Here is a 15030-nt window from a genome sequence, read left to right on the forward strand (position 1 = left end):
CATTGAAAAATTAAATTGTAGATTGCTGGTATCGAAATTTGCCTGAGTGAATATTATCTAATTTGTCCGTTTCATTTTTTAATTAGCATTTCCATCTGTTTGGCTTTTTTAGGTAGATATTTATTTCCAAAGTCTGATCTCGTGTGATGTAATTTCATTTTAAATATATGCAACAAAAAGTATACTATTTTTTAAATTCACACTTTCATTATCTTTATATATATATTTTGAAATCGATAATACTATGTCTAACAGGCTAGTTAAAGTATTTCCTGCTAAAAAAACTAGGACTAATCGTCGCCGAGGTCGCTGAAAGTGATTTATCATCAACAATCACTGGAGTTTATTATCGTGACGGGTGTCGTCGGCGACAGATTTTATTTAACATGTCCTAACTTTATCGTTATCATCTGTGATAAGAATTTAAGTTAAACCCATTCGGTATACATTCAGTCAGTGCCTCTCATTTTGTTAAGACTTATATCTTTATTGGTTAGTTGTTGTTAACTACGATAAAGTATTGCGTTATTTAAATGTCTATTAAATCATTGATTATTTTGTAAAAAATATGGTAATATTTAAATTCGTCAGTTTCAAGTATAAAACCGGACGATATGAGACTTAGTACTTATTTGCTGCAGTTTAGAAATTACGATTTCAAACAAATGTGCTTGTATAATATGTTAGATGTTTTGTAATCGAATCTCATTTATAAAATAATATTATGATTATATGAACTGTTATCTACACATTTAAAAACAAATAACATTCACAAACACAACAAAATCTTTAATAGAACCAATTCACGGAAATGAAATTTGTATACGATTTTTGCTCTGATTTCGAGAACAATTTAACAAATATATTAGTAACTTGTAGTGTTTATATAGAAAATTAATAACATTATGCTACGGCTAGAGCAAAACCCTTTAGGGTGTTAGCAGACAAATTGAAGGATAGATTAATTGTTAGATTTTACAAAATCTATCTAAACTTTAGACCTAATATGTTAAATCGTAACGGTATTGACATACGACTCTGGATTTCCTTCAACATTTAAAGAATTCATCAAGTTTACATTTTTGGAATCCTCAAGGGTCAATTGTTGGTCTTTCTCTATTTCTGGTATATATATAAATTATTTTCCTCTGCCGGTTAAAGATGTTAATTTTTTTTTACAACAGATAAATTAGATTTAAATGCCATAAGAGGAAGCAAAAGTTTAAATTGTGATCATAATTAAACCGATACTATAGTATTTAAAGGAATCACTTGATACCCATTACTTTATCGTTTCCGTTAAGACGAGTTAGATCTGCAGCAAACGCGGTAACAAAAGTTAGACAACTGATATAAATAAGGAAAAATGCTACAAAATTACAATGCTATCTATTTGAACAGGAGTCATTTTAATTGTTATGATCTATACATATTTAATTATTTTGTTTTCGTATATTTGTATCTTCGTTTATTCAATGAAGTTTAAAGTGGTCTGAACTTGCATATCATATTTATTGTGTGTAGGTTGTTTTATAACGCAATAGGTATAAGTATTATTTGCATATTTACAATGATGTTAATATTTGTATATATTTTACTTAAATAATTGGTATATAGTTTATTTGAAATATGACACATAACGTAATGACGTAAGTGAACCAATAGAGATTGATAAGAATGGCATAGTTTTCTAGAAATAACTAGAAGTTACGGATTAAAAGATACTGCTGTTATGCCATTGTTTTATGTATCTCTAACAAAGTGGTGCATTTGCCCTGAAATCGTTATGACCATCTGTGTTTATCAAAGATTTAAAAAACTACTCGACATTGGTTCAGTTGAATATTCACAGTTTTTATATTTTTGACCAACTTTGGATGAAAGTACAGAAACACAAAATTGCACAGATATAGTAATCTCACCTTATCACGAAGCTTTAAAAAATATTATCATATCGTGAACGTTGACTTGTGCAATCATAAAATATATTTGTAAAAATAGAATATTGAAATGCTGTCATTGCGTTACTTGTTTCTAAAGCATATTTTTTAACTAAAATACATGCTGTCTTAGTTACTTTAACTAAATATCTAAAAGAATGAGACGAAAATAAGACAATCTTCAAGCATCGTAGTGATTGAGCATTCACTCATACTTTTTGCCTAAAGGTGTATTCAGGGTTCAATTTTGATTACCTCTCTCACAATTACTAAATACATATAAATATAGTTTGATTGGTTTACGGATATTTTTTCACTTTTAAGGGTAGTAATGTGATGAACTTGGTGGTAGGGCTCTGTGCAAGCCCATCTGAGTAGGTACCACCCACTCATCAGGTATTCTATCGCCAACAACAGTATTGTTCTGTTTCGGTTTGAAGAGTGAGTGAGCCAGTGCAACTACAGGCACAAGGGACATAACATCATAGTTCCCAAGGCTGGTGGCGCATAGGCGATGTAAAGAATGGTTAATATTTCTGGCGGCCAGGTGGCCCATATGCTCATCCGCCAGCCTATGCCATAACATTTAAAATCAAATTCTTACAAAACTTAATCTCACTATACAACGATTAAATTCGAGGTTACAATATGAATTATGATTCTGTAGCTAATAGATCTTACTAAATTTTATTTCGTAGCAAGCCGTAGCTGTTAAGGTCGATAAGGCCGTATACATACATTATTCATAATTATATCAACACTATATGAGCTATTTTTCCTGCTAGTATTTATTTTGATTAATAAATTATAAATTGATTAATAAGCACTCATTGTTTCATTCAACAAATCTGATTAAATGGTGAAAGATTGTAAAAGATAATTTAATAGGTAAACTAATTGGGAAAATTTGCTTATCCATTTTTTTATTCCTTGTTATTATTTTAAACAAATTCCAAAGCTACTAACAATTACACACCCTCAAATAAAATTCCGCTAACAACTTAAAGTAAAGACAGAATCATATCATCAATCTGCGTTATTAACAGAAAAGATGTCAATTTTCCGCGTATCGAGACGCAGCTTAATGTTGCCTCTGATATATCAATTGATTCCTTGGCTTGGCGTTGTGAAACTAGAGAGATTATATTGTTATTCTTTCGAGATAAAAACATCATTCTAATCTGTAAGTTTCAAGATATCAAGTATGTGATAGATTGTCGATGCTATTTCAAGGTGAACTGTAACCATAGGACTAACCATAATAATTTATACATATTTAAAACGTTTATTATTTTTTTTTTTTTTATTTGAAAACAGACTACCTGATATAATGCCTAACCTGAAAGTGGTTACTGCACATATGTACTGTTACTATATGAAATATAAATTAATCTTTACACCAACGATAAACAGAGATATTATATCATCTGTGCTTCACAAACTCGCTAATCCTTCAAACCGGAAAACCGAAATTGTTTTATTTATTTGCGGTTGAACAACAGATGACAAATCTTTGAATTGCTGCAATTAAACAACCATTTAATGTGTTGTCGTAGGACAGACTGTATTACTAACGTATGTAATATTTCAATATAACGAACGACAGGAATGTCTAGTGCGGTCGTCAAGCAATTGTAAAATATATATAATTAAGACGTTAGACATTACAACTACGTATTGTACAAGAGTTCTTACAGCAAAAATATTTCTGTTGGAATGATCTTAAACAGATTCAAAACGTAACAACAATAAACGAAAGACTGAGAATGTAATTAAATTCAGCTTAAATACATAAAGTAGTAAATACATAAAATAAATAAACGTAGAGAAAACGTAACATAATAAAAAAATAGTGACAACATCACGAATAATATTTGATAGAATTCAGCGCCCGATCATGACTTAGTTACAAGATAACTGAAAAACTTTGTTGAAATTATCAATATTTACATAGTATTACAGTAACTAAAATGCAAAATGTATACAATGTAATCTCTGATGATGTAAAGAGGCAACTCTCGATTTTATTCTAAGGCTAAAGCCAATAGAAGAAGAGATATGGACCGCGACGAATTGTGAAACAGTCCATCTTAAACGTAAGCATATTATCCTTTATGCTATAAAAACTCTTATAAACATAATTATAGAATACATATTAGATTAAAAAAATAATCTATTTGAACAATCCGTCTTAATAACAACAAGTGAGCATTAGAGCAGACCGTCAAAAATTTAACATTTTAACGGAATTATATAATCAACGTCCTCCGCGCGACATTTCCATTAACGTCAATTGTGTTGAGAATTATGGCGATTTGTTTGAGTGCCCGTAAGTAGACGAATGTCTAATAATTACTTGTAATTTTTAGACTCGTGTTATTTAAGAAAAATGCCATCGATGGACATGCAAACCTTGCAACGTTAAGATCGAAATAAATCATCGTGACTAGTGAATATCTGATATTGGATGAGATTAAGATTTATATATCAATATAGAAACCAAAAAAACAGTGATGTCAATCATTCCAATACTTAAGAATATCTTGTACGATAAGGTGTTATCAATTGAACATGTCTTAGTATATAGGTCTAAGAACGCTTAATTCTGTGCGGACAAAATTTTAAAACACAATGTAAATAGATATAAATCTTCTTATGCTTAACATTTCAGATGTTATTTGAAGTATCATTTACCGACGTTATTTAAGAAACGATATTAGACACGACGAAAAAGCCACGTTCAAATCGTTAAGTCAAATAAGAAAAAAAAAACACTTGAAAGATGTGTCGAACGGAATGAGGTCAGTTGAATTAAGATGCTGAGAAGACAAGCATGAAACTAGACAAGGTTGAGCAAAAAATGCAAAACCAAGCAAGTGGAAAATATTATCGAATTGTTCTTGTGAATGACGAATTAAAATTTACGTTTAAGAGAACGCAATATGTACTAATATAATTACTTTAATCTTTTTTGATAAAAACCTAATAATATTCATGATTTTTTTTTTTATTTAAAAGCAATTAGGTACTTTATAGTCATTGGCAATGTCAGAAATATTGTCATACCTCAGACAAATGCGTCAGCAATGGGAACTAAGATGCTTGTCTCTTGTGCTTATAATTAGATTGGCGCAATCACCCTTCAAACCGACACACAATACAAAGTATTAGTATTTGGCAGTGGCATAACTGATAACTGATTTGTACCCACCCAGTTCAATTAGATAAATAAAAATTTAGATCATGTATACATTGACTGATGTTTAATGCGGAATAATTAAAATGATAACACTGAAAATCCTTAAGATCCTTCAGCAGATAACGTATTCCACTAGATCATGAGTCTGACACGATTCAATATTGATCTAAATAAATATACAAATCGATAAGATTAATCTTACTTACAAAAGTAATTTAAGTTATGTTCACAACACGGGTAAATTTATATATAGATAAAAAAAAATAGCTAAGTAATACCGTAAGACGCGTTACGTCAGGTCACGTCAAGAGACCGAGTAGTACTGATTATTATGGTGTATTATCATGAAAAATGTAATACAAATAAACGCTTGACAATGATAAATATACTTCGATAGTACGGGCGTAACGTTTAACACGAGTGCACGTTACTTGATTGAATAATAAGCTACTGAAATCGCTATGGTAAAGGTAAAAGGCACATCGTGAAATAACCCCCTACGTTTTTTAACCCAAATAAAAAAAAAATGTTTTAATTGTTGTTAATTAAGTAATATTTTTTTAAATATGTTTCAGTATTTAATCGTTTCGCGTAATACGAGTCGAATTGGTATTATAAAAGCAAATTTAAGCGTGTTTGTAATGTCTGAAAATATGGTTCGATGCTGAAAGAAATTAACATATATTTTATGCTTGGAGGCAAATTGAAAAAACGTGAGAAGTCTATATATGTCGTTATAAATTTTAAGACATTTACCAGCGAATAGATATTGGGAAATATTGGTGGCTGATTGTCCTGCTCTTGCATGTAACAGAAAACGATTCCGCCCCGCAGTGACATTCGTGACGAACTAGTTAACTGAGCTACGCTTTACGTCGGGAGTATATTTTTCACGTTGTTCTTACTGTAAATTGAATAAATAATAAAATAAGCTGTTTACTTTTTGTTATTAAAATAAATTTAACGATATTACAAAAAAAACCGGTCAATTGCGAGTAGGACTCGCTCACGAAGGATTCAGGAGAATCAGGAGAATTATTTATAAAAACGGGGGAAAACATGATGTCTGATGTAAAGGAGCCCCCTTTAATATGTATTTTATTCCGTTTTTTAGTGTTTGTTGTTATAGCGGCAACAGAAATGTATCATCTGTGAAAACTTTAAGTGTCTAACTATCACGGTTCATGACAGACGGATAGACTAACAAACAGACAGCGGAGTCTTAGTAATAGTGTACGTTTTACCTTCTGGGTACGGAACCCTAATAAACCGAAGAAATTCAACAATATATAACTTGTTGGTAGGGCTTTGTGCAATTCCGTCTGGGTAGATACCACCCACTCATCAGATATTCTTCCGCCAAACAACAGTACTCAGTATTGTTGTGTTCCTGTTTGAAGGGTGAGTGAGCCAGTGTAACCACAGGCACAAGGGACGCAATATCTTACTTCCCAAGGTTGGTGGCGCATTGGTGATGTAAGGAATGGCTTATATTTCTTACAACGCCATTGTCTATGGGCGGTGACCACTTACCATCAGGTGGCCCATTTGCTCGTCCGCCTACCGATATAATAAAAAAAAATATATATGCAAAAATACTTGTATATGGTACAAATAATATACATAAATACAAAAAATCTCACTCTTCAAACCGGAACATACAACTGGATTCTGTTTAGAATATCTAATGATATTCAACCGCTAAACAGTAGTATTGTTGTTTCGTATGTGTGTTCTGAGTGAGTACAAACCCAGGCGGGCTAGCTCTACCACCGAGTAAAATAATAATAATAAATAAATAATAATAAATAAATATTGGACAACATCACATACATTACTCTGATCCCAATGTAAGTAGCTAAAGCACTTGTGTTATGGAAATCAGAAGTAACGACGGTACCACAAACACCCAGACCCAAGACAACATAGAAAACTAATGATTTTTTTCTACATCGACTCGGCCGGGGATCGAACCCGGGACCTCGGAGTGGCGTAGCCGTAAACCGGTGTACACACTACTCGACCACGGAGGTCGTCATCTACGTTGAATTTTAAAACGAATTCTAATTAGTAATAAATTCCGAGCTACATCTCATAGTGAGTGTGAGGTAATGTGCCCAAATAGTAATCAATCATTATGAGATTATAGTATGTTAACAGGTAAATTGTTTAACACTGTTTTAAATGTTACATTAAACAGACGTGGAACACTTTTTTAAAGGTTTATTAATGGCCAGAAGAAACGTGTTAAACATCGCCAACCTCGTGTATTTACTTCTCTCTAAGTTATGATAAAATTCAAGGAATATTTTTCAAGTTTTAAACACTCCTCGCATCGCTAATACGTAATATTTAGCCTATATAACTTATTTTTGTTATGGGACTACTTGATTGATTTTCTGGATAGCTTAAAAGGCTGCGGTTCTTGGTTCAAATCCCAAGTGCCAATAGACATAATAAAAGATTTTTATGTTTTTAGGTCAAGAAATTCACAGTAGCAGCCCGAAGTTTAACTGTAGTACTCAGATTATCTGTGTTGATTGCGTTTTTAGTAGAAACGATCAAAATTTATCATGTATATAATATCTGATAGTTGTTTACAACCTTTAAAGTGGTATTATAAAACGGACCTTACTTAGCTAATTTTATAAAATCGTAAAATTTATTATGAATATTCGTAATCAAACGCGTTTTAATAGCGATTTCGTAAATATATTATTTATGTATAGAAATAATTATAGCATATGCCTGAGGAAGGTGGTGCGAAGTGTACAGGGGAGCCACGCGCATGGTGGTCACGACTCTCAGTAATGAGGAAACGACTAGGAAGAAGATATTAAATATAGTGATAATGATTATAACGACGAGGGATAATCAGTCAGAAGACCAATTTTGGCCTTTTCGACCAATCTCAAGACTAGTCAACTAAGATAGACTCATTATTGTGCACAACTATCCCCTATCTCTTATATTTCATCCAATCGTCTTGGTGAGGGTTCAGTGCCTCCCTGGGTAAGTACATACACTCAACACATATTCTGCCAAATTACCGCTAAGCAGCAATACCTAGTTTTGTTGTATTCCGATATTTTTTTTTTTTTTTTTAATGGCATTGATTGGCGGACGAGCATATGGGCCACCTGATGGTAAGTGGTCACCACCGCCCATAGACAAAGGCGCTGTAAGAAATATTAACCATTCCTTACATCACCTATGCGCCACCAACCTTGGGAACTAAGATGTTATGAAGGGTGACTTAGCCAATGCAACTACAGACACAAGGGATATAACATCTTAGTTTCGAAGATTGGCAGCTCATTGGCGATGTATTAAACGGTTAAAATTTCTTACAGTTTATGAGCGGTGTTGACCATTGCCAGGTGATCAATTTGCCGGAGCGTAGAGAAACTTAAACAGCGATCGTCTGCTGTGTCAAAGAAACTTTGGCTATGTGACTGTTTTCCTATACTGATAATGTCCTTAATATATTATCAAATGTTTAATAACATCGTCCCATCAATTACCATCATCATCTAAATTACTTATTTTTTGTGTATAGTATTATATAGAAAAATATTTGTCGACGCGTAACATATCCTTAATAAGTATGATCGTGATCATGAAAGTTTAATCGTATTGAAATTCCAGAATTTTTCGAGTAATAAAAGCAAAGTCAGACAATATTAAATGTTTCATATTCATTGAGGTTATTTATCGAGGAATACTCGACAAGCACAATATCGAACAGTCGATAACTCTATGAACAGCCTTCCCGGAACATTATATCATCAACGTATCGTTCGTATCGGCAATCCGTTCACAGTGTCATTAATTTGTTCATCAAGTCAAATTCTTGTAGGTTTCTATTTTATTAATACACTACAAAATAAGTCAAACAAAGAAGCCAACTTTATTATCTTGGTGTGCGTGACAGCTACGCTTGACACTCGCCGAACGTCATACTTCTTTACCAGTGTGCGTGTACTGTTTGTGGGCATTCGAGATTTGAAAAATGTGTCGCACTGTTCACGCATTAATATATATTTATATCTAATAAAATATAAAGTGCTAATTGCAATAAAATTTTAACATATGCAATGTATTACATAAGAGATTTACTTAAGACTCGATTCAGTCACGAGAGAACTGCGAAGCGGGCAGTCACGACGGTATTATGTATGTCTTTTGGTGTGTACCTACTGTATGTGATAACTAATTGTTTAAGAATATCATAGACTCGTCTTGACGTCAGATTGTAACTTGTTACTTGGTTATAAAAGAAAAATCCAATCGAAGGAGTAAAGATTTAAAGACAAAATGTTAGATTTACATACTCCATGCGATTTTTTTTTTATGGTATCGGTAGGTGGGCGAGCAAATGGGCCACCTGATGGTAAGTGGTCTCCACCGCCCAGACAATGGCGTTGTAAGAAATATTAGCCATTCCTTACATCACCAATGCGCCACCAACCTTGGGAACTAAGATGTTAGGTCCCTAGTGCCTGTAGTTACACTGGCTCACTCACCCTTCTAACCGGAACACAACAATACTGAGTACTGCTGTTTGACGCTAGAATATCTGATGAGTGGGTGGTACCTACCCAGACGGGCTTGCTCAAAGCTCTACCACCATGTAAAATATTAATTAAGATTTGCTAATGGGTCTGGTATATTATACACTAGTAACAGTTCTAGAATATATCTTTATTTACAATGCAATACTCCTTGACCTCTTGAACGATACCAAAACGCAATTTTTGTACGAATGCCTAATAATTTTTTTTTTATTTATTATATAGGTTAGCAAACGAGCAAAGGGCCACCTAATGGTAAGTGGTCACACCTGCAGACATTGCCGCTGTAAGAAATATTAACCATTCCTTACATCGTCAATGCGCGACTAATCACAAGAACAAAGATGTATGTCCCTTGAGCCTGTAGTTACACTGTCACACTAACCGGAACACAACAATACCAAGTTCCTACTGCTGTTCGGTGGTGGAATATTTACTCTACTCTATAACATTTGATTATATCATGATTTTCGATTTGATCCATCAGATAAGATAATGAATCATAATTTAAGCACATGGCTCGTTACTTGTAAATCAAACTTTGCTATAAATATTGGAATAGTATTCTATACTTTAAGTACGGAACCATCTACCTCTCTTTTCATATACAATAGCTACTTATAAAAGTCTAAACTAAACAAAGAGGAAATAAACATGACTGTTTTGTGTTTAATTTGAAAACAAGTATAAAATTATATAGAATGAATCAATTGTACGATTAATAAAATTCCCTACGATATATTTTGTATTTATTGTACGTTTTCCTTAACCCGTTTTGATAACTACTGACAAGAAAATCCCCGTTAATACTGATTTTATTTAATGATAATATTTTAAATATTAACATAAATTAATTGATCGTTTTATGATGGAAGTATAATTATATTCTCTTACTAGCTGAACCTGCGGTTTTACCCGTGTGAAATTTATATAACTTTACCTATAGCACATAAAACGTCAACCCCAATGCTATCCCCTGGAGGGATGAATTAAAAAAATAAGCCGTTGCACATTTTCTTGGTGGTAGGGCTTTGTGCAAGCCCGTCTGGGTAGGTACCACCCACTTATCAGATATTCTACCGCCAAACAGCAGTACTCAATATTGTTGTGTTCTGGTTTGTGTTCCGGTTTGAAGGGAGAGTGAGCCAGTGTAACTACAGGCACTAGTGACGTAACATCTTGGTTCGCAAGGTTGGTGGCGCATTGGTGATGTAAGGAATGGTTAATATTTCTTACAACGCCATTGTCTATGGGCGGTGGTGACCACTTACCATCAGGTAGCCCATTTGCTCGTCCTCCTACCGATATCATAAAAAAAACATCCCCGGCGCTCAAATCTCCATATGATCTCAATCGGTTCAGTGGTGGTGGTCGGTCAAGCGTGAAGTGGTAACATAGAGAGTTACTTTTGCATTTATAATATTATTGATATATATTAGTATAGATTAATGAACGATTTATAAAGCGGTTGTACAAATGCATAATGCTCTGTCTCGTTTTTTCTAATGGCACATTACTTATGATAGAGAGAAAGATACAGGTTTGTCTATAGGTACGTGTTAAATTTTACCGCATTGCAATCATTGTTGCTAAGATATTGTATGTTACGTATTATAAATGCGATGTTTATTATGTGTTTGGTGCAAAAGTAGAATATGCATATATTATATTTGTATAGAAATAGGACCTTGGTTTATTTGGACCTAATTTATTTTCAATTAGAAAAAAAAAAAACTATGGGTACGCATTGTCAAGATATTTTTAATATATGAATGTTAATTTTTGTTTATTATTTTTTGTATTAATTGTGATAGTAGGAGCGTGTTCAATGAAAAAGGTTAGGACTAAAGAGTTTGTCATTACTTATAAAGATCCCAAAAATGTTGTATCATTGTTAAGTACTTATAACAATACAGCGAACAGTATAAAAACCTTCACTATGAAAAGATATATTAATATTCAGATTTGTAGAGTCAATTATTTATTCAAAGAAATGACAATAAAGATCTATATAGGTTACAATGATGTTGAATCGTATAAAATTCTCCGTACAGATAAAATCTCCTTTAAAAATACCAAAATCCGACTTATCTTACAGATAAGAGCATTCTAGTATTTTTATAATGTACCAGCAGCTCTGTGTTTTGTCACTCGCGTTAAACGTCCGGTTCCTATTATAGCGTGATTTTAAATGAATATCCTACTACTTTTCCCAAGAGTTGGACTATCCGATGGAAAAAAAGAAACAAACCTAACTGGTAGTCCCAGTAATTAGCGAAAAACTACCAAACTCTTCATATTCATAGTATATTTGTAAGTGTAGATATGTGAACTGTATATTTTGATGTTTGTAACATTTCGTACAAAGGGCCAGACAGATTTTAATTAATTTGGATATAGAATACTCTTGTTTAATCAATAAATTTGTACATAAGCCATTATGAGCCAGTGGATCACGTGAATGTAAATCAAAGATTTCGTGTTCAAACCCATGCAAGCATCACATATGAGTAAATATTGTTCATAATTAATCTTCGATTCAGTATCAGATGAAAATCTTCCGCATTTTCCATTGGCGAGTGTCTCCAATGCGAGTCGCATTGATGAGGTGGAATATGCTCCTTAATCCAGTGAAACATTCTATTGTTAATTTAACCAGAAATTAAACGTAATTCTATTTTATTATTTATCAGTTCCTCTTGAAAAATTCTGCACCGATCGTAACTTTATAATTTCAATATTGTATCATAACGATTCGAAAATACTTTTAAGAGACTACTTGAATAAAGTATATTTTTGATTAGTCAAAAATAGTACGTGAACATCGTAAACTATACGCAAGAACTTCAATCGTGAAAAAGAGGTAACAGACAAAAAGTTTAACAAGCATTTAACCTCCAAATGCAAAGTCCTAATTATAAGGAAACATCCAGCATCGATTTAGATACGAAGGTCGTGCAACAATGCGCCATATTTTATTTTATTAGCGCACGTGTTGCCACATCTGTAAATCTTTGTGATTGTAACACTCTCGATAAACTCATTATGTACGTCAATACGTCAAAACTATATTTTAATAATTTTCACATGATTGAATATCGTCTAGCATATTCAAGTAGAAATTAAAGTGCAGGCGTGTCTGTAACTCACTCTGTTCATTCAATCTTGCAGTCGACGAGAACGAGAGTGTAAAACTACTGTTTCTAAATACAGACTGTAATGTTGCTGATTTATACAAAATACAAAATATCGCTAGTGTCACGATAAGTGCATACACATTTAAGGACAACATTACGTAGCGACTTCTTGCAGTGTTCTTGCATTGGTGAGTAATCCGATGGTTGACTTAAGAATTTAGAAATGATATATACTCTATATGAGGACAGAATTCAAATCAGATACACCTTAGACTTATTATTCGTTGATTTTTATGTAGAGTTTTTTAATATGTGCACCTGATACCCTGATGATAAGCCTGATGTTAAGTGGTCACCACTGTCAATAGACATTGGCGTTATAAGAAATTTTAACAAAAAATTTAATTTTTATTTTAACTAACATAACCACGTCTATTATTTAATTGGTGGAAAAGGGAAAGTGAAACGATTAAAAACAGCTTACATAAGAGATTATTTAAATAAATAAATAATATTCGTATTAGCATACATAATTGCTCGTCAATATTATTAAAGTATATAAAACATAAGTTTTATTTGAAATCACACGTAATTACAGTTTAGTGCAAAGATACCTGTCATTCATAATTAGCCAATAATATTATGTAGTTAGAATCTATTTTGAATGTCCGTTCGTTTGTTCACGCTAACTGTCGCTAGTAGTTACCATAATATATGTTAATTCAACAAGAAAAGCGCGTTTCACCTACCCGTACAATTCAATAACGGAACCGGTTTGAACAGGTTTAAACCGAATCAATTCGGAAATAATACATAAAGGTGCGCTGTTAACTTTTTATATTATAATTATTGCAAATGAGGTCGTGACGACCTTACTTTTTACTTTTCAGACGATTTTCTATAGTCAAGGACCGTTTTGCATTGAACTTCATAATCGCTATAGAATTCGGCTTAGCGTTTTTGTTTTACGTTATAAATAGGAAGGAAGATTGCGTTGAATACTTATCTGATACTTATCTGTGCAAACAGATTGATTGTTTGTCAATCTTTTATATGTTTATAATTAGAGATGAATTGTTAAACATAATGGCTAGTAATTAATTACATATATAAATGATTTAAACTCAAACATCATACAGTGTTGAATAAAATTTAAATCTAGCATTCGGAAAGTAGATTCTACTGAAAAGTCCTTCTCGATAGAATCTACTTGGAAAATCAATAGCTACTTTTTTCCATAATTTTAATTACAGAGTATATCCATAGAGTACAATGATATTTTTATATCCTGCCTAGAAATCAATTGATACTAAGTTCACGTTTTTTTATGATTAATATAATCTTGTATCGAGTAATATGCCTTATTTATCAATGTAATTTTAAAATAAGCTTTAATTTTTTTTATAGGCCAAGGTAAAAATAACAGTGGAATATTATTATAGAAAAAAAAATGTGCCAAATGTCCCCGGAAGGACGTATTGACTTTGCGAATTCGGAAACTAGGTGTTATTAGTGTACCTCGAAATGTACAGATATCATTTCAAAATAGTGAAATGTCATAATTAAATTCTTCGTCAATGGAATAATTACACAACCACTTACAGCCTGTGTCTATTGCAATTAATTGAAAAAGGAGTAATCACGTAAATCTTCGAAATGTTTTAAAATTAAAATTGTATTATTGAGATAACTTTTTTAAGTTCAACTTAGACTTCTTTAATTTTTCACGTAGCTTCGTGACCGTTACTTGATAAACTAATGTACCTGTTGCTATAATATCAATTCGATATTTAAATTCAACCTATAACTTTTTTTTTTTTAAATATAAACATATCGTATCCTTGTAACATTTTGTAGTACTTTAGAGCCGATATTTATGACTGGGTTTTTCTGCCAAGAAATTCTTAGTAGGTAACATATTAAAATTTGTTTCGTTTCACTCCTGTGCTTTGTAAGTACAGTTGTAGGTTCTCTTTCCGGTAATGTGGGATTCAGTGGTGTATCTAACCTTTTTGGGCACCAATGCAAGAAAATCGGATGCCCTTTGCCTATTATGAAAACGAACTTTTGGTCACTGGCAGTAGATACCTGAAAGCTGAGATATCGTTTGTGCCCTCATTGAAAAAGTATTTTAAAATAAAAGTATCATTTGTGGCCCCCATGGATCTTGGATTTTGCCC

At 32.5% G+C, this 15030-nt stretch overlaps 1 protein-coding gene across 6 annotated transcripts in view; it reads right to left on the minus strand.

Moving 5' to 3' along the window:
• Mitf (mitf) overlaps positions 1–15030 on the minus strand; it is a 136662-nt gene that overhangs the window by 36087 nt on the left and 85545 nt on the right. The window contains exon 1 of one of the 6 annotated variants that reach the window (XM_064219095.1): positions 5346–5442. The exons of 4 other annotated variants lie outside the window; for them this stretch is intronic. The gene's annotated coding sequence lies outside the window, so the exon portion shown is untranslated. Of the gene's footprint in view, positions 1–5341; positions 5443–15030 lie in introns of those variants that run through there. One more of the 6 variants, XM_064219097.1, reaches the window with a different exon arrangement.

This window comes from Vanessa tameamea, chromosome 26 (assembly GCF_037043105.1).
Source record: "Vanessa tameamea isolate UH-Manoa-2023 chromosome 26, ilVanTame1 primary haplotype, whole genome shotgun sequence".
Taxonomy (NCBI): Eukaryota; Metazoa; Arthropoda; class Insecta; order Lepidoptera; family Nymphalidae; genus Vanessa; species Vanessa tameamea.